Source organism: Taudactylus pleione, unplaced genomic scaffold (genome assembly GCF_031769625.1).
Source record: "Taudactylus pleione unplaced genomic scaffold, aTauple2 ptg000051l, whole genome shotgun sequence".
NCBI classification, from domain to species: domain Eukaryota; kingdom Metazoa; phylum Chordata; class Amphibia; order Anura; family Myobatrachidae; genus Taudactylus; species Taudactylus pleione.
Genome location: NW_028284453.1, coordinates 2,085,847 through 2,111,229, shown reverse-complemented (window position 1 = coordinate 2,111,229; position 25,383 = coordinate 2,085,847). Strand labels below are relative to the sequence as shown.

At 41.8% G+C, this 25,383-nt stretch overlaps 1 protein-coding gene across 1 annotated transcript in view; it reads right to left on the bottom strand.

The window, feature by feature from the left end:
- Positions 1 to 25,383, bottom strand: part of LOC148535443 (cell adhesion molecule CEACAM5-like) — a 257,680-nt gene that overhangs the window by 218,530 nt on the left and 13,767 nt on the right. The window lies entirely within an intron of this gene.

The window sequence follows — 25,383 nt, the reverse complement described above, 5'->3', positions numbered from 1 at the left end:
GCCAATCAGCTCCTAACTTTCAGTTTACAGGCTGTGTTTGAAAAATGACAGGAGCGGATTGGCTGGGACTTCTCTTTCTCCATTTTATTTCTCTCCAAGGCTTAGTGAATAGACCCCAAGAAGTTAAGCTGCAGCCATTTTCTTGTGGAACAGAAAAAAAAAGTTGCTTTACTTGTTTCTGTATTGCAGCAGTCAGTCCTGCAGTGCAATGTACCCCTCCTCGTAACGCTACATGATAATACCATGCACTGTGGGTCATATAATTGCATACTGTTATGCCACATGAAAATAGCACTTACATTAAAATGTTTAAGTTGAGAGTCAACTTACCTGGAGGCACACCAAATTCCTCCAAATGGCACTACAGGAACCAGCACACCCTCTAAATGCTGGTCCATCCATGCCTCTCAGAACAGTAATATTAATGTATGTGCTATTATCATGTGGCATAACAGTATGCAATTATATGACCCAAAGGTGCTATTATCATGTAGTGTCAGGGACCCCTGGTACAGAGACTCCTTGATGCGACCCAGATGGTTTAACTGTATCTTAGCAATTATATGCTTAATACATCTCATGGGGGCATTTCAATTCAGTGCAATTTAGATAGCACCAGGAAAGATTTACCGGGACTATTCAATTGACTGCGCTGAAAACTCCTGACTAGAGCATTTGTGCTTGCACCCTCCTCAGGGGTGCGATGCTGTTTCCTAGCACGTGCGCTGATAGCATCGCGGCTGGCACTTAAGTCAGATAACGCCGGTAACCGTGACACCCGACTTAAGGCGCAATTACTGGCATCTCCTGACTAAGTGTAGGGCACAGCGCAGCCAATTGAATAGCTCTGGGAAGTCCTTCCTGGCGCTGTTCAAATCACTCTGAATTGAATCACCACCAATGTATGTTAAGGAAAGTGTTGTTGGCACAATGTCTGACAAGGGGAGGATTCTTTCTCTCTTTATTGTATTGCAGTTACTAGCATAATTTCTGTATTGTATAGCAGTCACTAGAATAGTCATTATGACCATTATTATCTGTTATTTCTTAGGCATCACAAGGTGTACAGGATGCACTCTATATTTAATTGCAGTCACTATGATGATTATTATTATATTTGCTAAACACTACATGGTGTACAGGGTGCACTCTGTATTTTATGATGATCACTGGAATGCTCTCTGTATTGTATTGTATTGTAGTCACTAGAATGCGTTTTATATTGTATGGCAGTCACTATGATGGTTATTATTATAGTTGTTAAACACTACATGGTGTACAGGGTGCACTCTGTATTTTATCATGATCACTGGGATGCTCTCTGTATTGTATGGCAGTCACTAGGATGTTCTTTGTACTTTACTGCAGTCACTAAGTGGGTCTATGCTTTGTAAAGTCATAACTATAATAACAGTTTGCTAACCCCAGCTACATTTGTTTTGGCTGCACCAACAGGTGATTTGGTTCCAATTAATTGAGGACATTTTCAGAATTCTTTCCCAATCAGCCCCCTTAATGAGGTCTTATGTAAATAGATAAAACAAACATATAAATCACATGTAGCCGTAAATACAGATTACACTAAGGATACAGGTGTTTGAAAACACAAATATCATACAAACACAAACATGTGTTTGAGATACCTGCCTGATGCAGGACATACAGAAATCAGAGATGGTTGGGTACAATAAGGGTATTCCGGGTAGATTTAGGAAAAGGCGCAAAAGTGTCAGTTATTTTGTTACAGCATTTTATATGTGATGCGAGATTTACTGGAATGAGATAAAGGGGTACAGGAGGTGTATATTTTGGGTAACTATGTGTATGGATGCTCAGTCCTGTCACTATACACAGAGGAGGCGCTGCTTCAGTCTCCTCCTATACTTTTATGGGATGCACTTTCTGTTTGCACCTCTAAAAATATGTACATTACTAGGTGCACTGAAAGCAATGTAATAACAATCTTCACACCACACATACATGTAACATGCAATAAAAAACAGCATGACTGAGAGACTGTGATATAGGACATATATCACATGGGGTTATCAATGATCAAGTTTGGTAATAATTGTAAACTTACAGTTTCTAGGTGTATTTTTTTTTCCAGAATATTTTATCCCTAATAACCACAAACTGATAAAGCATAACATGAAAATGTACAGGCACCTTGTTGTGCTATATGGTCCATGGCAATATGTACTAGAACATAAATGTAATAGTGTAGTACAGATGTATCATTATGCCTGTGGCACTGTGTGTGGATGGGAACCTTGTTGTGCTGTATGGTCCATGGTAATATGTCCTAGAGCATATATGTAATAGTGTAGTACAGATGTATCATTATACCTGTGGCACTGTGTGTGGATGGGAACCTTGTTGTGCTGTATGGTGCATGGTAATATGTCCTAGAGCATAAATGTAATAGTGTAGTACAGATGTATATACCTGTGGCACTGTGTGTGGATGGGAACCTTACCTGCTATTACAGAACCCCTCATTATTGTTGTCCTCAGTGTTTCTCCTATTAGTCTCTGTAGAATGAGGAATTTGTGTCTAATCATTTAATAAGAAATCAGATCTTTCTTGCGTCACAAATCTACCCAAAGTACTTCCTCATACTGTAAGCTAGTTACATTAGCAGAACACCACATAATCAGGGATACAATGTGCATACATGCTGTGACTCATGTTGTTTCTTTTGAACTAATTTTTTTTCATTATTTTCTAGTTTTAGTTATATAAAGTACTTGTGTTTTAATATATACAGTACAGTATATACAGTACCAGTCAAAAGTTTGGCTACACCTTCTCATTCAATGGTTTTTGTTTATTTAAATTATTTTAATCATAGTAGATTAATACTGAAGACCTCAAAACTATGAAAGAACACATATGGAATTATGTTGTAAACAAAAAAGTGTTAAACAAATCAAAATATGTTTTATATTTTAGATTTCTCAATGTAGTCCCCATTTGCTTGGTTGACAGCTTTGCACACTCTTGGCATTCTCTTAATCAGCTTCATGAGGTAGTCTCCTGGAATGGTTTTGAATTAACAGGTGTGCTTTGTCAGGAGTCAATCTGTGTAATTACTTGCCTTCTTAATGTGTCTGAGACCATCAGTTGTGTTGTGCAGAGGTAGGGTTAGTACACAGAGGACACCACTATTTGACTACTGTTGTAATCCATATTATGGCACCAACCACTCAACTCAGTAAAGAGAAACGACAGTCCATCATTACTTTAAGACATGAAGGTCAGTCGATACGGAAAATTTCAAAAACTTTGAATGTATCCTTAAGTGCAGTTGCAAAATACATCAAATGCTATGATGAAACTGGCTTTCATGAGGACCGCCCCACGAAAGTAAGACCAAGAGTTACCTCTGCTACAGAGGATAAGTTCATTACAGTTACCAGCCTCAGAAACTGCTACTTAACAGCACCTCAGATTAGAGACCACATAAAGTCTTCACAGAGTTCAAGTAGCAGACAAATCTCAACATCAACTGTTCAGAGGAGACTACGTGAATCAGGCCTTCATGGTTGTATTACTGCGAAGAAGCCAGTACTGAGGATAAACAACAAGAAGAAGAGAACTGTTTATGCCAAGAAACACAAGGAATGGACATTAGACCAGTGGAAATCTGTACTTTGGTCTTATGAGTCCAAATTTGAGACTTTTGGTTCCAACCGCCCTGTCTTTGTGAGACGCAGAGAAGACCTGTAAGTGCAGGAGCTCCACCTTAATTTGGTGTCATCAATGCATACAGGTTACTCTGGCTACACACCCACAACACACCTCTACACACCCACAAGATGGTTCTTTTGCATTTGCATTGTTGCCACAGTTACCAACCAGAAATGAGAAATACAGGAAGAGCCTGAGATGCATATGGCTCTGATTCGTGCAAACAGTAAATTATTTATAATTGGCATCATTGGCAAAGCACAAACCAGCATTTTGGAGAAGTAACGGGGTGGTTTGAAATATGCATTTGTTTTGGGATTGTCTTGTAAGTATTCCTAAGTCAGCCACTGCAAATTCATTTACAGCTGGAGAGGTCTCACCGTCTTAGGGCAATCGCTCATTCTGAGACATCATAGACCTGTTCAGAGGTTCCATGTGTGACACCCCAGTATTTAAATAGGGAGAAATAGTCCTTTCTTCCACCGAAACTAGTTATTGGTTATATGTAATTTCAAAAATGTACATATTAAATGGTGAAAAGAAGTACTGTTGGGAATACATATAGATATGTATGTATTATAGTACAGTAATCGTGCTTTACTGCTGTGTGTTTATGCCAATAACTACCCCTCCAGCAAGGACATAATGGCACTTTCCATTGACCTTAGGACCTCATTCAGATCTGCTCACAAAAAGCGAGTGCTCGCTCTGAATGAGGGCTGCTCCTTTTTTCTTGAAACCGGCCTCCTGGCCGCTAGCTAAGCTGTGGGTGACCACCCACAGCTTAAGCGGGCGGCCAGGCGATGGTCGTGATTATCGTGACCATCGGGCTTGCGACAAGACCCTTGTTGTAGGGTCTCATCTGCTGCAAGCAGGAAGCTCACTACTGACATCACGAGTGAGGTCAGTAGGGCCACACACAAATGGCAGGCATTCCTTCAGGAACGCCTCCGTTTGTCCAGCCACCCCTCCTCCCCGCCTACAAAATGGGGCAAGCTGTCGATCAACATCGACAGCCACCCCGTCTGTAGCGACTTGCGCATGCGCACTGCACGCTCGTGCGCAGTGCCCAACCATCGACCCGCTTGTGAGCGGGTCTGAATGAGGGCCTTAGTGTAATAAACTTGCAGGAGATTTCATGTGATTAGGACTCTTCCAACTGAGCTTGAGGGGGAACTCTCTCCTGTTTTAAGTTTATGAGAGCCCAGTGCGAGAGTTGAGCGGGAAATAGCCTGAGGTGACAGGAACAGAGCAGGAGTGCTGTGCTTACCAGAGAGCGCTGAAGTGATCGGCAGTTGCTGTGAGGAGACTGCCAGGAACGGAGTTTGCTGGGAACTGAAGGAGATACAGAGAGGAGGAAGCAGTTTTCAGCGGGACTACCCAGAAACTTTCCCTGTTGTGGTGACTGACAGCCGGGGGCTGACTAGAAGGAGAGTCTGCTGTCTGGAGGGCTGAAGTGCAGAGCAGGTCTGTCAGAATCTTAAATCACTGCTCCCCACACCACACCTCACAGGCAATAGAGATTATAATAATATGAAGCCTTGCAGTGAGTAGCTCATCCTCCCCATATCAACACGAACTGAGGAGCTGATTCAGACCCGCTCGTGAGCGATATGCGGTCGCAAGTGGGTCGATGTTTTGCCCCCTGCGCATGTGCCGCCTCCGGCGTGCGCATGCACTAGACCCAGCTAGCGATGGGCGCTCCATCGCTACGAATCTCGCACCAAAACGGGGCAGCTGTCGATTGTAATGGACAGATTGCCCTGTTTTGGAGGCAGGTGGGGGGGTGGTTACACAAAAAGAGGCATTCCCGAAGGAACGCCTGCCATTTGTGGGAGGCACCACTGACATCACCAGTGATGTCAGTGGTGAGCTTCCAGCTCTATTTAGAGCTGGAAGCTCACTGGGGCTTGCGGGAACGAGACCCTACCACAAGGGTCTCGTCGTAAGCCCCGATGGTCACGATGGTCATGACCATCACCTGGCCACTCGCAAAAGCTGTGGGTGGCCACCCACAGCCTAGCGAGCAGCCAGGAGGCCGGCACCAATAGAAAAAAAAAGGCCTGATTCAGAGCGAGCGATCTGAATGAGCATCCAGCTCTGAATCAGACCCTGAGTCTGTATTTATCTTTTGCTGATGTTCAAGCAATTCAAACCCACAATCCAGTGTATAGCATCTGTGAGACTTTTGGAGGGAGTCAGTAAGAAACACAGCAGCCGTTTATTCAAGTATCTACAACTGACTTCACTAAGGATAGATAAAAGACAGGAGACATTAACTTTGTCACTTGGTAAAGTGTAATTGCAGCACTGCTAGGAGAATTGAGACCTGTAACCACAGTAATTATCCCGGGCATCATTGGCAAACGTTGGGCCTGATTGAGACTCGCTCGCAAGTGCATAGCACTCGCAAGTGGGCCGATGGTGCCCTAGTGCGTCAGTAGGGCCAATTGTGGGTGGCCCTACTGACATCACTCGTGATGTCAGTAGTGGACTTCCTGCTCTATTAGAGCAAGGTCCACTCAGGCTTGCGAGACCTGAGACCCTACCACAAGGGTCTCCTCACAAGCCCGATGGTCGCGATAATTGCGACCATCGCCAGGCCGCCCACTAAAGCTGTGGGTGGTCACCCACAGCTTAGCAAGTGGCCTGGAGGCCGGGGAAAAAAAAAAACGGCCCGCCCTGATTCAGAGCGAGCGCTCGCAAATAGCGAGCGCCTCTGAATCAGGGCCATTGACTTCTATTTAGACAATTTCTTGCATGCAAAAGAAGGGTAGGCAAAATTATCTTTGTTTGTTCACAATCTAACTGAGGATTATACTTGCTTCACACTTGCCAGTATGTGTGAATGTTATGTGATATGTATGCCTGCATTTAACCCCTTGTTTCGCAGTCTGATCTGAAGTTCTGGCATTCCCGCTCAAATAAAACTTGACGGATCCAAATGTCATTTGCTTGTTCAAAGTGTATAATAAGAATTGTATTTCTAATTGCTGTAATATTTGTCGTAAAACTTGATATTTACATTGTTATTTGACAATAAATTCTTGCATTGTCTGTAAACTTCTTTGGTAAAATACTTTTGTTGCCTGTAATAACACCCGGCTACTGACAAGAACTGAGGGATAAATCAGACTGGTAAGGAACCCTTTGCATCACAACACACTTGGGATCGTTAGTAAAAAGTGGTTACCACACATGTGTGACAGATGTTTTGTATTTTATACCCAAGTGGCAGATGTGAGACGCCAGAGAAGGGGCCTCTCTATGCAAAGGGCATCAGCTAAGCTATTAGCATATTTTTGCAGAACTGATCTGTATGGAATCTCACCAGCGCAGCCATTTGTGTGACATTTAGGAGTGTGAAGGGAGAGAAAGTGAGAGATTCTGAATGGGAAGGAAAGCCAGAGTACGGCTTGTAGGAAAGAGTAGTTAGATTAAGTATGTTTGGAGAGGAAGATGAGCTGGGCAGCAGCATTAAGGACAGATTGGAGTGGAGAGAGGAGGGAGTCAGGGAGGCCAGATAGGAGGAGGTTACAGTATATTCAATTTGGAGAGGACCAGTGAGCGGATGTGGGTCTTAGTAGCCTCCAGAGTGAGAAATGGTCTAATCCTGGAAATATTTTTGAGACTGACATGGCCGGACTGAAAAAGGCATGTGTGGTTTGAAGGCATGGGAGAAGTAAAGGATAAATCTAAGACAGCACACTTGGGGGCTAAAGCTGATGATTATGCTGGCAATAGATAATGAAATTGTGTGAAGTGAAGTTACAAGAGAGGGGGGGATATGATCAGTTCAGTTTAGACATGTTAAGTTTAAGAAGGTGCTGGGACATCCAGGAAGAGATAGCAGAGAGACAGAGATATAAGTAAGGAGAGAGGATGGGAGGTCAGGGGAGGAAAGGTAGATCTGAGTATTATCAGTGTATTATAAGCATAGAGATGATATTAGAGGCCAAAAGAGCTGATGAGCTCACCTAAAAAGGATGAATAGAGGGAAAATAGGTGAGGTCCAAGAAGAGCATTAGCGGCCACCTACTGTTAGTGGAAGATAGAGGGAAGTGGAGTCATGAGATGAGACAGAGGAGTGGTCAGAGAGGTAGAAGGACAGCCAGTAGAGGGCAGTATTACATAGACCAAGAGAGTGACATTAACAGAAACATGGCTCACACAAACAGACACTGCCTCCCCTACAGCACTCTCACATGGTGGTCTACACTTCACACATACCTCCAGGCCTGGTAATAGTAAAGGAGGTGGAGTAGGAATACTACTGTCCCAATCTTTTACATACACAGTTATTCCACAGGTACTATCCCTTACATTTACATCATTTGAAGTACATTCTATTAGGACTTTCACTCCTTTCTCTCTGCGCATTGCTGCTATCTATCGTCCACCTGGACCACCCAATCAATTTCTGGAACATTTTTCTGCCTGGCTCCCTCACTTCCTATCCTCTGACATCTCCACCATCATCATGGGTGATTTCAATATCCCCATTGACAGTCCACAATCCCCTCATGCCTCCAAACTTCTCTCCTTAACATCCTCTCTTGGCCTCTCCCAATGGACTGACTCCTCTACTCATCAAGATGGCCACTGCCTTGATCTTGTATTTACCAGACTATGCTCAGTCTCTGATTTCACTAATTCTCCTTTCCCTCTCTCAGATCATAACCTTATCGCCTGCACACTCTCCTCCATTACATCAGCCTCAATGCCAAGCAAATCAACCAAACCTCCTCAAACCCGCAGAGATATTAATACTATTAATTTTGAACAACTATCCACCTCTCTGCAACAATCACTCTTACCTATTTCTACTTTCACTTCTCCTGAGACTGCTGTATCACACCTGAACCAGACCCTAGAACTAGCCCTTGATGAAGTAGCTCCAGCTACCCATCACATTCTGCGTAGACTTAGACGTCAGCCGTGGCATTCCAAATTCACAAGACACCTACAAAAACTCTCACGTAAAGTAGAACGTCAGTGGCGAAAGTCTCATACTCCAAGTGACTTCCTCACGTATAAGACAATCTACCACTCTTATCGTAATGCACTGGATAATGCCAAACAGATATATTTCCAATCTGTTATCTCTGACCAAGCCTCTAACCCCAAGCGACTTTTTAATACATTTAAATCACTTCTTAACCCTCCATCACCCAACCCACCTGCTACTATCAGTGCACAAGATCTTGCTTCCTATTTCAAAAACAAGATTGATAATATCCGAAATGAAATGGTATGCACTTCCTCAGCCAGGGTCTTGTTCAATTCCCTACCTGAACCCAATGGCACGTTCTCATCATTTGACCCCACTAATGAAGATGAAGTAGCTACACTCTTCTCATCCTCCTACTCTACTACCTCTCCTCTTGATCCTACACCCTCACAAATCAGTAAAGCTCTGTCTCCTGTGCTCATTCCACACTTAACTAAAATCTGTAATCTCTCTTTCTCTACTGGTATCTTTCCATCACTGTTCAAGCATGCAGTGATCACTCCCATTTTGAAAAAACAAAATTCTGACCCTAACTCTCTCTCAAATTACCGTCCTATCTCCCAGCTACCTTGCCCCTCCAAGCTACTGGAGAGACTTGCCTACACTCGCCTCACACACTTTCTTAACACCCACAACTTATTGGATCCACTTCAGTCAGGCTTTCGTTCCCAACACTCCACTGAGACAGCACTGGCTAAGGTAGTAAATGATCTGGTCACTGCCAAGGCTAAAGGCCATTATTCACTTCTAATTTTTCTAGATCTCTCAGCTGCCTTTGACACTGTTGACCACTCTCTTCTCATACAAACACTACAATCCATAGGTCTTCAAGACACAGCCCTTTCTTGGTTCTCATCTTACCTATCTAATCGCTCTTTCACTGTTCGCTTTTCTGATTCTAACTCCACTTCGCTACCTCTATCAGTTGGAGTACCACAAGGTTCAGTATTAGGTCCTCTGCTTTTCTCAATATATACCACCTCTCTTGGCAAACTAATCAGCTCTTTTGGTTTTCAGTATCATCTGTACGCGGACGATACTCAAATTTACCTATCCTCCCCAGATTTGTCACCATCTGTGCTGGTCCGTGTCACTGAATGTCTCTCTGCCATTTCATCTTGGATGTCATCTCGCCACCTCAAACTTAATATATCCAAAACAGAATTAATTATATTTCCACCAGCCAATAGCGGTTACCAACCTGATATCTCTATTACTGTTGACAACTCGACAATCTACCCCACCTCACAAGCTCGCTGCCTAGGTGTCATCCTTGACTCTGAACTGTCTTTTGTTCCCCACATTCAATCTGTCTCTAAATCCTGTTACATGCATCTAAGAAACATAGCCAAAATTCGATCATATCTTACTCAAGACACTGCAAAAACTCTTATACACGCACTCATAATTTCCCGCATTGACTATTGCAATAGTCTCCTTATTGGTCTTCCCAAAAACAGGCTCTCCCCACTACAATCCATTTTGAATGCAGCTGCGAGGTTGATCTTTCTCACCAAACGTTCAGTGTCTGCTGATCCACTCTGTCAGTCCCTCCATTGGCTGCCAGTCTTCTACCGTATTCAATTTAAAATACTTGCACTCACACATAAAGCTATTAACCAAACCACACCAACATACATCTCTTCACTTATCTCAAAATATCTTCCAACCCGACATCTCCGTTCTGCACAAGATCTGCGTCTCTCATCCCCGCGCATTACTTGTTCCCATGCACGGTTACAGGACTTTTTTCGGGCTGCACCCACCCTGTGGAATGCCCTCCCATGCACAATAAGACTTTCCACTAGTTTCCAAACATTCAAGCGTTCTCTGAAAACTCACCTCTTTAGACAAGCTTATCAGATTCCAGGACCGCCCACCTAACCTTTTATAGCTCCCTATCTAACTCTCTTCTTATAGTAAACACTTATCACATCTTCTCTTTCTTCAATTGAACATCCTCCTAACCCTAGGCCAACTTTCCAGTGTGATTGGATTATACAGCCCACCAAGAATATCTGCAATTGGGCTGGACCTATTTGCAATAGCACCTCTCCTTGTGTATCAACACCTATTTCCGTATAGATTGTAAGCTTGTGAGCAGGGCCCTCTTACCCTTATGTATGTCATGTATGTATGTCTTTTACAACCCAGTATAATGTTAATCTTGATTCAAATTGTAAAGCGCAACGGAATTTGCTGCGCTATATAAGAAACTGTTAATAAATAAATAAATAAAGACATTGCAGGAGGAGAGGGTGGTCCACAGTGTCAGAAGCAGCAGAGAGGACGAGAAGAATGAGTAGAGAGTAATGGTTTTTGGACTTGGCAGCAAAGAGGTCTTTAGTGACTTTCATCAGGGCAGGTTTAGCGGAGCAGAAAGGATGGAAGCAGGATGAAATGGGTCAAGCATGGAGTTGGAAGAAAGAAAAGCAGTAAAGTGCTTGTAAACAATACATTTAAAGAGTTTGGAGGCAAAAGGGAAGAGAAAGATGGGTCAGTAGTTGGAAAGAGTGTTAGGATCAAGAAAATCTTATTTAGAAGGGAGGTCTTGTTTAGTTGGCATGGATCGGATGTGGATGGCATTCTAAATGCACAGATAGTTTTTTAAGAATAGGGGAGACAAGGGTATGCTTGAATGTAGAGGGGACAGTGTCTGATGAGAAGGAAAGATTGAGGAAGTTGGCAAACTGGGAACAGGCAGAAGGAGAGAGGTAGCGGAGGAGGTGGGAGGGGATAAAGTCAAAGGGGAGGGGGAGGGAGGGGGAGGGAGGGAGACCGGAGGAGGGCCATTACTTTATATTCCAGTTAGAGGGGAAACAGAAATTGCAGTTGGTAGGATGGAGGGATAGGCTGGCAAAGGTGAGGATATGATGTCTTGACATACAGAGTCAATTTTAGAAGTGAAGTAGGTAGCAATGTCAGGGGCAGATATTGAGGAGGGGAGGCAAGGAGAGGTGAGCAGAGAAAGTAGTAGAAGGTGGCGAAAAGATGCCGGGGGTTTGAGGACTGGGAAGGAGACATGGTTATTGAAATACGACCATTTAGAAAGGGAATGAGCAGCACTATAGGATGAAAGCCTAAAATTGAAATTGAAGAAGTCAGCCTTTGAGCGGGATTTTCTTTACTTACTTAATGGTACGTAAACATTTTCATAGGTACTGTATCTTCTAAACAAGATTCTCTTGAGTTGGGGAGAAGTCTTAAAAACAACAATAAAAACAGAGATAATAACTCCACTGCGAGTGGACTTATCCGAAGTTACCCACTGCTTGACTAATTCAGAGGAACAGACTACAGTGGATTTTCAAGTTAAACTCCATGATACTGTTTCTCTACATGGCCAAAAACTTAAAGCTGTGATACGTTGTTCAGATTATCTTGATAATAGAGTGTGTTGCAACAACCTTCATAGTAGCAGGTCCAGGTCCAATTCCAATAATGTTATCATGCGCCAACCAGCACGAAAAAACAAGTAAAGCCCATCCTCACAAACATCCAAGAAAGTCAAATATTACCTCCATGAATAACGCCCGTGGGTAACTGTTTACTTCCTAACTGTCTTCTAAGACTTTTGTCTTGGCAACTGAACCTTACTGTACCTATTCCTTCCCTTTCAATTTACTTTGATACTTCTGAGATGTGCTTCCCTTATTGGTCATTCCCTGGTTCTTCGACAGGAGGCTGAGCCTCTGTTTCTGACTCTGGACTCTCCTAGTTGGCCCCTTCCAGATTATATCTGACCTCTTTATCAAAGGAGTAAATTAGTATATTGATTTATGTCTTTTAGCCTAGATTTCTATCTAACTGGTTTGAGTTTTCTTTTCATTGTATATTTATGTAACATTTCTTCTTCCATTCCAGGTTTCTAACAACATGCCTTTGCAGATTCTTATAAGGTTTCTAATTTACTGAATTCACTTATAATATGTTCACTTTTAACATTTTCCTTTTACAGGTATTATTAAGGTGTTTTTTTACCACTGTTTCTTTGTATTTTTGATTATCAAGGCAGAGGTTGCTGCCACCCTACTTCCAAAACTAAGCAATCCTTACTACTCCCAAGTCTCTTGTAATACAAATTCTGCCAATAAATGTTTGGGGGTTGTGATTTTAATCTCTTAAGAGTTACTGAGAGGAGTCGAGTCCTTAAGTGTAAAATCTTTACCTACTCCCCAAACCAGCGTCAACCACAGTTCCTGTCCAGGATTCTACAGATTTTGAACCATTGAGAGAGGTCTTTATATATCGGGGGCAACATTAATTGGACTTTGGATCCTATTATTGATTGTTCTTTAATCTCCTCTAATCTTCCCTTCCATTGTCATTGTAGAGTGCGCCATCTACTTCATGATCAGAAGTTGGTCAATTTTTGAAAAATACACCATCCCCAGGTAAGGGATTACGTACGGTATATTATTACACCTCACTCCATATATTCCAGGATAAATTATTTCCTATCAGAACAGAGGCATCTACATTTATACTCAGTTAGTGCAATTGGCCAAATTGCATAGTCTGACCACTTCCAGATCCAGATTTTGTTACAATTATAGTCTGTACCTCTCTGACACTGGTTGGTCCTGCTGGATCAAATAACTTCTTTTGAATGATCCAGTCCTCAAGACTGAACTAGATTTCACTATTGCTGACTACTTAGCCTTGAATGATAGACACAGAGAAGGCATTTGATAGGGTCAATTGTAATATTTCTTATCAGGTCTGCTTGAGCACATGGGTTTGGGTACTTATTGTCTTCATAGGATTATTGCACTCTATAGCTCTTCCTGGGCCAAGAACAGAGTCAATGTTGCCCTTTCCAAACCTTTTCTTATTCAGAATGGCACTAGGTAATGGTCAACTATTTCACTCTTAATCTTTGTTCTTTATATAGAGGCATTAGCGAGAGTGATTATAGCAAATTGTAATATTACATAGATTTGTTTTGGAGTGACAGATCATAAATTCTGATGATCTTCTCACTTCTAATCTGGTAATCTCCCTCCCTGCTCTCATGGTGGAATTTAAGAAATTTGGCCATCTATCGAATTTCAAAATTAACTTTACAAAATCTGTAAGAAATGAACGAGCGCTAAAGTAAGAGAAAGCATAAAGTGCATACAACATAAAATCAAGCTAAACAACACTTAATATGTTGTATGCACTTTATCTTGATTTTTTAACTTGATTTTATGTTGTATGCACTTTATGCTTTCTCTTATTTTAGCACCTTTTCATTTCTTTGATTTTACCCCTACATAGTGAGAAGCTACATATCATAGTGCAGAATACTTTTTTACCATTCTATTTCACAAAATCTGTGTCTCTGGATCTCTCTACATCGGCATATATCATTGAAGAACTTAAGAGGGTGTTTTCATTCAAATAGTATCCTTCCTATTTTTGTTACTTTGGGATTACCCTCATTAAAAACAACACTAATTTGTTTTACCTTAATTTCATAACTTTGTTGGTCTAATTCAAAGCCTACTTCCACAAATGGTCATCGTTGAGTCTGTCCAGGCTGGGGAAAGTTAATACAATTGAAAGGAACATGCTACCAATGATGTTCTACCATTTTAAAACTATTTCTGATCCAAATTTTTTTTCAGGGAATTGCAGGGGAGAGTTGGGAGTTTTATTGGGGCAATAAGAGGCCAATACTTCAATGAGTGGTCCTGATTAGGAGTTGTTCAATTTTAGACCTTCTTCTTCCACACTTTATGAGTTATTATGACTCTGTACATTTGGCGTGTGTTGTCGAGATGTCCCACGTACCTTCTCTCAAACAATGGGCACTAATCTAAAGGAAAATCTGTGCATAGATTGGCCTCTGTACTCCTGCTGTTAGCCAAGCTCCCTAAGACCCAGCATCCCACACTTGCCATGACATTAGTATGCTGGAAAAAATGTAAACACCTTCCTGTATTTGTCCCTGGGGCTTCCCTACACATTCCCCTAGCATCCAATTTGGACATCCCTCCAGAACTCCTTCCAGCACCTCATTCCCAAAATGTCTAATCCAGTTGTTCATCAAGGACTCCTTCCAATGCCATCTGGTTCCCAGGCTATGGCTTGGCCAGCTGGTGGACTCAAAAGGAGTGCAATCCTTTGCAGACCTCAAACACACTCTTAAAATCCTCCTAGACATTTGATTTTAAACTATGCCAGCTGTTTGGATGATTTGCCTTATTTACTTCCCATTCACACTTTGACATGGAATACAGAACTAAATATCTAGCTAAGTGAGGGCAAGTGCTCTCCAATTTTCCAGTATACCCAGACAGGCTCTTGTTCTGAACTTGCATTAGAGACACAATACAATATACTATCTATATCATAGGTTCTCAAACTTAGCCCTCATGTTTTCCAGGTCTCCTCACAGAATTGTAGTAAAATAATTATCTCCACCTGTGGATCTTTTAAAATGTGTCAGTGAGTAAAGAATACACCTGTGCACCTGTCAGGAGACCTGGAAAATTGTGAACTGTGTGGGCTCCTGAGTTTGAGAACCACTGATCTACTATATGGTACAGCTACCACACTCTCCTCAAACATATGTTTCTGAATATTCCTGATCTATATTGGCAATATGGAAGAGCAGTGGGAACACCTTTGCATAGCTGGTGGCCTTGTGCCTCGCTGGTAGGTGTTTGGCAAACAGTAATGAGACTCTGACATTATTACTGGACTTTCACTCCCTTTAATGGCTGAATTCTGTTTTTAAACCTTATGATTTTACCTATTTCTCAGTTCAAAAAGTCTCTGCTCAGACGTCTAATAAAGGGCTAAACAAGGTAAAGGATAGAAACCACAAAGACTTTTGCACTGGAAAAGAATTCACCTAGACAATTACATAATACATCACCATACAAATGCAATAAAAAAACATATAAATAAACAATGATGTTAAAAGTCCATATAGGTGCTTTCTTCTGTCCACATAAAAGAATGTTATCTTCAAATTCTCATATAAACATGTAGTAGAAAAGATGAACATGTATTATAGTAAAGCAATGGGTATAGATAGGACACCACTTGTGACACTGCACACCCCAAATGGGTAAAGGCAGTGTCACAAGTGGTGTCCTATCTATACAAGTGGTGTCCTATCTGTTTTTCCTCTGCTTTTCTTGGTATCTTTTCCCCAAGAAGGGGAATTGTGCATGAAAGGGTCGTTCTTTGAGGAGTATTTCTAAATTACCTAAATAGTTCACTATAAGAAGGAAAATAACAAATAGTGCAAAGAGTACGAATATGATAATTAGATGGGCTCCCCTGGACTTTAGGCACACATCCACTAGCAGACCAAAAACGACTGCACAATTACAACATTGTAATCATGCAGTCGTTTGACAGTTTATGCTGTGCCTACACTGAACGAGCAGTCGTTCAGTGTAGGCACACTAATCATCCCCTAACATGCTCAACCTGGCATTATTGTCAGGTCGTTCAGCATGTTCGTCCGATGATTGATGTCGGAATTGACCAGCGGCAGCACGCATCGCTGGTCGTTTCCGACATTAATGTGCCCAATTCATGTACGATTCATGAGTGATTGAACGATAACCAAATCGTTATCGTTCATTCGCTCATAGACATTGGCTAGTGGATGTGTGCCTTTAGTTAGATTTTAACTTTTAAAGGGACTTGTATTTAATCAAAGCCTTTAATCTTTGTGTGGTTTCTCAAGGTATACTGTATGTGATGGAAAACATAATATACTGTAGTACTGTAGCTAGTGATATTCTTGTTATTACTCATTACGAATCTTAAATGATGCTCCAACCAATCAGCTCCTAGCTGTCATTTTTCAAACACATGACAGTTAGGAGCTGATTGGTTGGAGTATCATTTAAGATTAGTAGTGAGTGATAACAAGAAAATCACTTGTTAAATCTGAGCCAAAGAGTAGTATTGTGATAAAGAATTTTGCTGTATATTAAGTAGTACCCCACCTTCATAGGGCTAATGCAAATCACAATGGTGCTTCTGATAGTTGCAACTGCAGACGGCCAAAGTGTGTGCCCCAGCCCTTGAGCATTTAGAATCATTCCAGTACACCAGGGGAAGGGCTGTAACAGCATTAGCATAAAGTCATAGACGCAATTACTGCAAATTACACCATGTGACTCAGAACCAGCCCCTTATATATCATACAGTATGTGTGTGTAGTGTAACAGAAAAGTTACACAGGATGGTGATACCCGGTGTGGCACCTACTGTACTAACACCCACATGCAGGGGGTGTGGCCTTGTGTCCATGAGGCCATGACCCTTAGTAGTCCCTTTTCAGGGGTCTGACTGCATGCCATGCCCCATTGTTGTAACACTGGGGACTTGCCAAGCTCTTCAAGATCTGCTGCTAAACTCCCAACCTCTCTGCCCACTGGGAAGGGGGGTGTAAAGTGGTGTGTAATGGTGTGTAGTGGATGATGTGTGCATGCGTGCATTATCCATCGCCACTGTTATTTGGGTGTCACCCCCTCGGATGTTGTCACCCAGTGCGGCTTGCATCCCTGTGGTGACGCTGCTGCAGTGTAATCCAGTTAAAGATAAGAGACAATGGGGTGTATTTACTAAGCTTTGGATGGAGATACAGTGAATAGAGATAAGGTACCAGCCAACTAGCTCCTAACTGTCATTTTTCAAACAGAGACTGTGACATGGCAGTTAGGAGCTGATTGGCTGGTACCTTATCACCGTTCACTTTATCTCCATCCAAAGCTTAGTAAATAGACCCCAATATCTACTGTATCACCCCACTCATGCACAGCCTCTCTTATATAATATTTCATAATAACAGACAGTACTTGAAATCGAAAACATTGTGAGACGCTTAAACTTGGTCATACAGCATATACAGTATAGAGCAGAATGTTCTACCGGTGTCAGTCTCATACAGTACACAACCTCCTTAAACAGCTTTGGAGCAAGGCTCACTGCCACCCTGTGCTGGCTCAGCCTCTGAACACATGATGTCACCTAAGGGGGCAGAGCTGGGGGAAGCAGAAAGTGGAGTGCAGGGTGCATGCATGGAAGCAGCACAACTTACTGTTGGGTGCCGTTCCAGACACCTTTGAGCCATATGCAGGGGCTATGGGGTAGATATGGTTTTCCTACTGGGGCCCTGTGCCCACGGTCCCGAATTACAGTTCTGTGCTATGCCTGTATTTTTGCCAATGTTTTTATTACAGCACATGTATCTAAGTTGCACAGAGCATGCGTCTCGGTGACTGCCATGTTGCTCACAGAGTGGAATTAGATGCAGAGTGAGTGATAGTTATAGACCATTTGTGGGTGGTAATGGAGGCGTGGCTAGAAGTGGCCGATCCAGGAGTACAATGATTGACAGATCTGTGATTGATGCACTAACATTTTATGCAGATGCTGTAACTTTTTATGAAAATTCTTGGATTTGCAAAGCTGCAGTTGGCCATCTCAATAAATATCCCGGTGGCTGCAACATTTCCAAATTTTCGCATAGTAGCTGCATAAAAAGTAGCAGTCACTCATGACGGGATTAGCGTACAAGTCTGGCCCATTGATCCTTGTTACAAATGTGAGCCCATTATAGCAAGCAGTGAGTATGACCAGCTGATATCAACAGTATCAGTCATGCAGTGTTATCATGTCCTTCACGCAGATCACTGTACATGTCCTCCCCGCAGATCACTGTATGCGTCCTGTGTCTTGTACTGCAAGCCCTACAGGAAATACAAATATATATTGTTACACTGTACATAGTATGTAGAAAATGCACAGATATACCATACACATATATACCATACACATAGATATATCCCATACAGAGACACCATACACATACTGTATATACTATACACATATATACACCCAGCATTGCGGCAATATTTTCTTCATCATTGCAAGGGACATTAGCAGGTGGCAATGAGCCTCTCACACATGGTAATGTCGCATTTACTGATCTTGGTTATGTTTAAATGTTTGGCAGTTTTTCAATACTCCTCTTCAATACATAAGAACTCATAAAGCTCAGAGAGTAGTAATAATACGCTGTGGAAGTTGTATTACATCAAAATTATAAAAACTGCTCGTGTGTCACATCTGGGAACTTAGGTGCTGACTCTGAGTAGCACGGATCTCTATGGTTGCAAATGGTGAGTTCTTGCATACAGCACAGATGTAAATGTACATATTACACAGGTCTGTCCTATTCTGAGTCGGGCTGAGCTTGGCTGGATTGGTCTTTCCATGAAATAGTCCATTTTTGGGGCGGGAACTGGGCAGTGACAATGCAATCACACGTAACCACCCTGAATTGTGGGCGTGTATCTAAAGCTCCATGCATTCAGGGAAGGGAAGCCTGTGTCTGATGGATCTCCGTCACCTATCATTGGGCTGGTGCACGTGCAGATACATATGATGGCAGTAGTGAAAGCTTGTGTTTAACCAATGGGTGGCACGGGACTCTGCTTGCACACACATAAACCCCAGCATTAGTCCTATGGATACTTGCGTTCACATAAGACAGCAAATCAGGCTTCAGCGGCCGACCGCAGCTACAGCTTTTTTGCATGTGACTCAGAATCAGCGCTTAAGACTGTAACTACAATGGGGAAAAGATCAAGGTAAATCAGTAAATATATTCTGTAATATCTAAATCTCCCCAATACTATGTCACCATCTATGAGGATGCAAAATGTTGTAACTCCTGATTGGAGGAGCTGTGGGCAGTGGCGTCCCTCCCCGCGGTGTCACCCGATAAGGGGGAGTGGCCTCATGTGAATGGGTGTGGCCTCAGAGGATGGGGCGTGGCCTCACGGCCCGATCCCCCGTGGTCCCCTTCTTCTTACTATTACGGGGGGTGCAGAGGGTGCTGACTGCTTGTGTTGCAGTGCCGGCTCCCTCACAGTGTCAGGAGCCCCCCATGTGACACCACTTGCTGTGGGCACAGTGTGCTTTGTGTTTAGTGTGGGCTCTGCACATTTTATGCTCCTCATTTCTTGTGCCTCAATGTAACACAAAGATGTCATTTTGTTGTACAAAATGTATAAAGAGATACAAGGAGTGGAGACGGTGACTGTACAGGGTGGATAGGCAGCAGCAATTTGGGGCAAGGAAATATAAATAATGTAATCTCTTAGAACAGTCACCATTATTTCCTTTACTCTCACATTTTAGTCACTGTAATAAATTCCTTTTGAGTGGATTCTTTGTTACTAAAGGAACATGAAAGATTGTTGCATCTCTATAAACACTTACCATATATGTAGCATCCTGGGTAGCAGGACGATGCTAGAAAAATAATAGAAATAATAAAAAAGAGGCGTGTTATGTGTATAATATGTATTATTTGGTTTTATATATAATTTATGTGGTATATTATGTCGGCACTCACATAATGTTAACATTGCCAAAATGTTGACATTATAGATGTTATGGAATTCTAACTATCGCTTATACCCCTAACAATGATTTAAACCTGAAATAAACACTGTCCAAACCATAAATGTGGTTCCAAAGCACAAAATATTATTATTGGAAGTAAAAATAAAGGTCACGCGCTTTGATCTAGACAATGAGCGCAAAGATCATACTACAAAAGATACAGCCAATACATACGCATGCACCCCAGTACCAAGTCCCAGCTGATCAATCCTGACGTCTGCAGTCATCAAATGGGTAATGACTGACTCCTAGCCCATAGGTGCATGTATATATACTCTTAAAAGATATAGTAACACAATGAGGACAAACAAACACTGTTTTATTGGTTCTTGCTCCTGGGTGATCTTCTTATTGGGCAGTTCTAGGGGTATGCCCAGTCTTCCAACAGTCTCTTGAGATTACATTGTCTTTCTTTAATTGGTTTAAATTAACTACAGACATAGCATGCAGAGTTTTACATTTCTAACCAATAATTCAATATGATCCATAACTCCCAAATGAATGATCCGACTCTCTTGCCGATATAATCGGATATCTGGAAATAGGGTATCATTATAGTACCAAACATGTCATGTCTACTATATTGCATACCTTAAATATCAATTGCATACATTTAACATCATTATTAATGCTTTTTATAAGAACCATAAAGTGCAGGAACCTTTTATGAGTGTGGGCATAAATATATGTATATGTTTGTGGTCGCTAATGTGCGTCTGTGTTTTAACCTAGGAAATGCTCATCAATGTGTATATACATCAATAAGTTCACATGCGTCCATGTGTACTTATATGAATGTATATGCAATCATCAATGTGTGTATGTTTATCTCTGCAATAGCAACGGTGTATATGTGTGCACGCATTGTGGATACATATGCGATTGTCTATGTGTATGCATGTATATATCATGAATTTATATATATATATATATCTCTATGCATTAATTGGCATATTTTGATATTACTTCTGTCTGGACTAAAAAAATGACAGACAATGGTTTTTCACAGGTGGCCATCAGATGCTTGATGAAATTACAAATGTAAATGCTAGTTTGTTTAGGCATATAATGATAGTCAGATTTAAAGACAATGGTTTATTCAGCATACAATTCAGTTCTTTTTAACCACATTAGCATTGGATACAAGGCCTACAATTGCTAACAATGGCGAAACGTCTAACAATTGTCTCTAACTATACATTCAGAATGCTCCTTCTGAGCATATCAGTGTCTGTGTTATACTTCAATTGTAATAGGCATACTATATCTGTATGCAGAGCAAACGGTCACCATATCTTTGTGTATTCTTAATTATTTGTCACAGACAAGTCCACAAGACTTGTCTGTCATCACTGCATTTATTATGTAAGGGCTTTAACAGCATGTAGTTAGTACGGCATCCGCACAATGCTAAAATAGCGCCGTATACCATCTGTATGGCATCATGCTAAAGACGCAAAATGGCGTCTTCAGATATTCTTAAAGATTTGGTCTCAACCAATCATCCGGCTTCGACAGTTCACCCTTTGATAGCAAACAACATGCTATCACATTCTGTTCTTATCCTTTTTAACCAGACATAACAAAGTATTATTCAAATGTCCTCAATGGTGTGACAAAGATTGGTCATGGAACCATTAATAATGCTTCTGAAGGAGGGTAAAACAATCCTTATATGCCATCTGCGGATCTATAACGGATCATTGGCAAGATGTGGGAACTCATCTAACCTATAAAGGAAGTTTGGGGACTTGGGATGACATTATTTAGGATGTTGGATGGCACATTTATAATACATTTTTTTATTATGCCTGATTAGACTTCTTCACATTTTATCTGATGATACATTCTAGTTCAAAATTGTAATACATTTCTTCCTCTACCTTGGTATCCATACTAATGGTGTGTTTTTATGGATACCAAGCATTTCACCATGTGTAAGTGTCATAACCTCTGGGAGTACCCTTCCTAGATGGCATAAACCTTCTGAACTCAGAGAGAGCCACTTATACGCTTTCCTTCCACATATAAAATAAATATCATCTGGGAGCATGTAAGGAATAGAATACATCATAATCGTAAAACACATTTCTCTGACAAGGAATCCAACCCCAGACTTTCCCAACTGACTGGTACATGTCTTGGGTTGTACAATAACTGCACAGTACCCTTCTGGTACTCTGCCAACCATTACCTTGGTATCACTACATGTATACCTGTACAGGAAGTGTCTCTCATTTAATCTAATGGAGCGTAGAAATTCAAAATTGATTGGTTCATTATCAGCTCTTAGTGAATAGGTCATTGTCTGATTATTCCCAGTCACCTCCCAATCCCCTGGTTTATTGGGGTTGGTGATGTTCAAACATAACAGAGATCTATCAACCTGGTACTGGTGGAGTTTAACATGAGGTGGTTTGGACATAAGAAATTTTCCATCCAGCGACTTCCCTTTTTGCAATTCAAGGACCTCAGAGACATTTAATGGAAATGGCACTAGCCCTACATTATGCTGTCCCTGAGGCATGTGAGAGCACACCCAACAGACGGTCTGATTTAAAACTTTGCCTTATCCTTTATGGTAATCCCCTAAAGGATACCCACCCCAATATGGATCATACTTAGGCTGGCACCTTTGGATGCATCTCTCACCAATTAGGGACCCACAATACTCACAAATACAGTATTCCTCAGACAATAACCTTCACACTGTCTCCGAGTTTCCTGGTTAACAGATCTCTTAACAATTACTGTACTGAGTTTGGTCAGATACTCCCCCCGATTGGTTTAGTACTCCTTTTCCTAACTCCACTCCATCGATATCACCATCGACCTCTCCCTCCATCATCTGCCCACCATTACAGAAACAGGACATCCCGAACCAAACAAGGATCATGAGAACTCTGGAAGAAAATAAGAACACAAACCCAGCCCGCCCCTCCATTGTTGGAATAGTGGGCTGCAAATTTCCCTAGCTCAGGTTATCTCACTGCAGTCTTTAACTCTCCCGTAAGAAGCTCGTGATTGACAGGCCTACGTTATCTGCCTCGACTCCGCCTTGTATCTCCACTGGTTGGTTGACCTTTCTGCAGTGAGAGGAATGGACCCAAGTATCTCTCTCTGCCACTTTCAAGGATGTTGTACTCATCAGCAACACTTGATATGGACCTTCCCACCAATCAGTCAAACACCCTGAATGTAAGAAATTTCTAATCATAACAAATTCTCCAGGTTCAACATCATGACATTTTGTTTCTGGCATATCAGGTGACAACAATTTAAATTTCTCCTGCTGCTGCTTCAACTGCTTACTCATTTTTATAAGGTACTGCACAGTGACCTCATTGTTACTCTTTAAATCATCCTGTGGATTTACAATCAAATGAGGTTGCCAACCAAACAGTATCTCAAAAGGGGTCAGATTAAGAGGAGGTCTAGGAGTGGTCCTGATGCTATGGAGGACTAGCGGTAAGGCTTCTGGCCATGCTAATCTCGTCTCAGCCATGATCTTACTCAGTTTGTTCTTAATAGTGCCATTTACCCTCTCCACCTTGGCACTGGATTGTGGTCAATAGGGGGTGTGAAGCCTACTATTGATACCCATCAATTTACACATATTCTGGAAGATATCACCTGAGCAATGAGTACCCCTATCACTTTCAATGATCCTAGGGATACCATATCTGCATACAAATTCCTGTACAATCTTTTTAGCAGTGAACGCAGCAGTATTAGTGGCAGCCTCTACCCAGTTAGAAATACGGTCGGTAGTCAGATGTCGTAGCCCCTGGGTTAGGCAGTGTCCCAAGTATTTAACCATAGTCTGACATGGCTGTAATTTGTTCTTTGCAACCTTGTGCCCTGTTTGCGAGAGATGAAGTAACAAAAGTTTAGTATCATTTAAACATGACAGAAACTAATCAGAGCATAACAACAAATTGTCTACATATTGTATTAGAACAGATCCATTGGCAGGTTGAAAAGATTGTAAACAGTCGTGAAAGGCCTGGCAGAAGATACTGGGTCTGTCTATGAAGCCCTGGCGCAATCGTGTCCATGTGTACACCCCTGTATGTGAAGGTGAATAAATGCTGACAGTCAGGATGTAAAGGGACAAAGAAAAAGGCAGAACAGAGGTCAATGACAGTAAAATGAGTTGCATTTGGTGGGATCTGCATGAGAATGACAGCGGGATTTGGCACTACAGGGAATTGGCTCTCTACTACCTTATTAACCCCTCTAAGGTCTTGTACTAGCCTATAACCCCTCCCTCCACTCTTCTTCACAGGAAAGATGGGACTATTGGCTACACTAGCTGTACAGACTAAAACTCCCTGTTGCAGCAATCTCAATTACAGGATACACCCCTAGCTCCACTTCTGGCTTTAATGGGTACTGGGTAATTTTGGAGCTTCCTGGTTGAGTGGTCCCTGTTTCCTTACTTTACAATCCCTAACTAAGTGTCCCAGCTGATTACAGTTATAACACCTTCGTGGTTGGTGTGGCTTGAGAGGTTGTTGTGGTGTGGGTTGGGGAGTGTGGAAAGAAAGGTTGAGGATGTGGATATGGGGGTTGTGGCTGTGTGTGGTATGTGTTTTGTTGCCAAAATGTGTGATATGGCTGTGTAATTTGTGACTGCACAGGTTGATATGTATTGAAAACTTGTAGCTGCACAGGCGAATAAGTGTCTGGTGGCTGTGGGTGCATTGTTTCAAGAGCTTGAATGTTAACAGCCATTAGCTTCTCACTCTGGGTTTCACGCTTCTTGAGGATGTTTTTATCATGTTCAAATGCAGTTTCCCTGAGGGTATCTACCATAATTCCCCTCCATCCAGGATGTGAGGTCTGAACCCTGGTCTTTAGATTGTCTTTTAGACCATCCATAAGTACCGTGATGACTATTTCCCTATAGTGTGTGTTGTCTTTTATGTTCTCTATCCCTGTGTACTGGGTAATAGTCTGCAGCCCTCTAGTGAAATAATTTTCTGCAGACTTACTCTCCTTCTGCTTAATTGTAAAATATTTTACTCCAGTTAACTACTACTGGAAAATATAGAGCCAATTGGGTGATTATGCGGGATATGTTGTCCTGATTACTTTAGTCCGTTAGGGGACTATCTCCATCCAATACACAGGCCGTGATAATCTTTTTCACGTCGGTATTGTGTGGAAGACAGGCCAGTAATGCCACTCGCCAATCCTTGTTGGTTGGCTCATGAGCATTACCTAAATCCTTTAAAAATCTCTGG